The sequence below is a fragment of the Maniola jurtina genome, chromosome 1 (assembly GCF_905333055.1).
Source record: "Maniola jurtina chromosome 1, ilManJurt1.1, whole genome shotgun sequence".
In the NCBI taxonomy this organism is placed as follows: domain Eukaryota; kingdom Metazoa; phylum Arthropoda; class Insecta; order Lepidoptera; family Nymphalidae; genus Maniola; species Maniola jurtina.
Window position 1 is genome coordinate 10,143,479 of NC_060029.1, and position 3,244 is coordinate 10,146,722.

The following is a 3,244-nucleotide window of genomic DNA, read 5'->3' on the forward strand; positions in this document are numbered from 1 at the left end:
TGCGTGTGGCTAAATAATTATACAATAAATTATTATAATGCTTCTATGATTAACTTTGATTTAAAAAATACCAAGTGCAAGGTGTCTATGAGGTACCTATAAAGCTAAAAATAAAAATATTATTTTAAAAATTTAAGTACTTAAGTACACGGCCTATTAGAACATGTTATCAGACATATCCCTAAAGTGATTCCGCAATCTTTTGAATGCGTAACACTACGTTTATATTTATGTATATTGTATATATTTGTTTTCTTATTACAATTATTCTTATAATGCTTGGCCAATTTACGACAAGGGGCAAATCGATCATTTTATTTTGCGCTTAATTTTCTCGCAGTAGATTCAGTCTCCAGGGTGTCTACAAAGGGCGGCGACAGGGATTATTGTCGAGTTAGAATAAATCCTCATAATATAAAGCCTATTTATTATGGAGGCTACAATGCATTATTAATGGAGCCATTAAAGAAATTGGATGAAACAAGTGTTGGACAAGCATAATTTGTAGGTAAACAAAATCGTAGACAGAGTACTAGGTGGCATAGAGATTTAGTACATATCTAATGAATTATTTATAAAAAAACTTGCTAATGCCCACGACTTGGTTTGCGTGGATTTAGTTTTTTAAAAACCTGGTGGGAGCTCTTTGATTTACCGAAATATTAAGTACTTAGCATATGTTACTTTTCCTAACTATATACGTATAACCTCAATGCAAAAATCACGTCAATCCGTTGCGTCGTGCCTGAAGAACAAAGTAACAAAAGACACAATTTAAGTATGGTTATTATCATAATAATATGGGTAGTGATTGAGAATTTTAATCGATATTAATAGTTTCTATCTAATCATCCTTTGTAGAATCCATCATCATTATTAGAAATAATTTCCAATAATTCTAATATTTCTAATAATCATGGAAACAAATAATTTTGTACTGGTTAATGTACTAACTTTCTTAATATTAGTTTTCTTCTTATTTATGTAAATTTTAAAGTGTCACTTAATTTTATCAAGCGTTCCAGTGATCAAATTTATGTTGTAATCAGAGATATAATCTCGTTTAACATTAATTGGATGAAGCTCGGCAAGGTTTAACGATCACTTGGTACCGTTAAAATATATATCCATTAAGAACTTGATACCTGATCAAAATCTCAAATTGGAAAGAGTATACAGATAGGTTTACATTTTATTGCAGATACTAGACCTCTATCTACAGCGTTCCATAGACTTTTTTAAATAAATGCCTTCTGTGTATCTGTATAAGTGGGTCGGTACTTATTACAAAAAATATTCCAGCCATATCAGCTTACATTCGTCCTCAGCTATCCACTATCACCACCAAAAATACAAAAAATAAATAAACAAATTCATATTCACATGATTTAATAGATGGTACCCACCACTTTGTGTGGATTTGGATTTTTAAAAATCCCAAGAAAATTCATAAATTTTTTCGGATAAAAAGTGCGATGTTATGATGATGGGATTAAATCTGTTAAACAGATGCGCCATGAAAAGCTAGCAAACAGTGAGACACACATTTAAACTTATAAAATTACAAGTGTAAATTAAAAATTTATAACACCCCCGACAAGTGAAGGTTACAGTAATAACTAGAAAAGAGCTGATAACTTTCAAACGACTGAACCGATTTTCTTGAATTATAGCTAAGAACACTCTCGATCAAGCCACCTTTCAAACAAAAAAAAACTAAATTAAAATCGGTTCATTAGTTTAGGAGCTACGATGCCACAGACAGATACACAGATACACAGATACACAGAAACACACGTCAAACTTATAACACCCCTCTTTTTTGGTCGGGGGTTAAAAATTAAGTATGGGAAACGAAGTATGTGTAATGAAATAGGTACCTAGTAACGACTTTACTAGGTACCTATTTCAGCTAGAGTGCTGTAAAAACAGCATAGTTTTTCATGTGTAGCTAATAAATAAAATTACTAATAAAATAATAAACAATAATTTAGAATTTTCAATAATCCATTTTAATGTAAATAGTTTATCTTTTCCAATAAATTATTATTACTTACATACATTATAGGCATACATTTTTTTTCAATTGTATCAGTTGGTAATATTAAGTTCCTAGACTGCGTTTAAAGTGAGCAGAGTCGATAAAGTCTATCGTCGTCGTTGTCTCGTACCTAAATTTCAGAGGAGATAACAAAATTATAAAATACTGGTTTTAGATTGACCGGCACTGAGGCGTAACCCATTAAGAGCATGGGATGACTGCTAGGAGACTTTCTCTTTTGATCTTTTTGCTCGAGGTGTTTGTTTATATTACGGTGAACAAAAGGGAAAATCCGAAAGAAAATTGTGAGGCCCGGGCTCGTGATAAAACATAGCAGCCATTTTTCGAAGAAATTAGATAATTAAGTATATTACATTCATCCCTTTCGCTATTTCATTTCAAACCAGCTATAATTGCCCGCAACTTTATCATGACCTTCAAGAACTCTGCTTTTTTTTGCAATTTAGGTGAATATTTATTCAAGATTTTTAAAAATCCCGTGGGAACTCTTTGATTTGCGAGATACAAAGTTGCTTATATCCTTCTCTGGGATGTAAGCTGTCTCTAAACAAATTTTCATGAAAAACGGTCTAACAACCATGAAAAACTAGCAGGTAAAAGACACACACATTCGTGTTTATGGTGGCATTGTCTGTCATGGGACTTGGATTTGAGCCTTGAAATCTTGAAATCTATCGTACTTCAAAAGACAAAACTAACAGACGCTCTAGGCTCAAAGGGTTCAAAGCCCGAGGTAATTATCGTCTTGGCGTCATACTACGCACTAGAAAATTTAACTTTACATACATCGAGGTGGCGGGGAATGGGTGGATGAGGAAGGCGGAGGAGGAGAGGTGTTCGGTGCGCTCTTGGAAAGGTCTATGTCCAGCAGTGGACGCATACAGGCTGATGGATTGGATTGGATTGATATGCTTCTTAGAGTGTGTTAGAAGCAATTGAACACGCTTAGGATGAAAATACGTGCAGGCAGGACTGGACAAAACGCCCGTGCAAAACGTCGGCATCGCATGAGAAACATGTTTCGTACTGCCGCGCCAGTCTGTGCAAAACAATTCAAAGTGCGTGCAAGGATTTTTCGTACGCCAGCCAAAAAAAAATTATCCATAGTGTGTTTTCGCCCTTGTGCGAGCTTTCAATTTCACGCCCTGCCGAACAGTTTCCGTCACTCATTTTGTGTGTTTC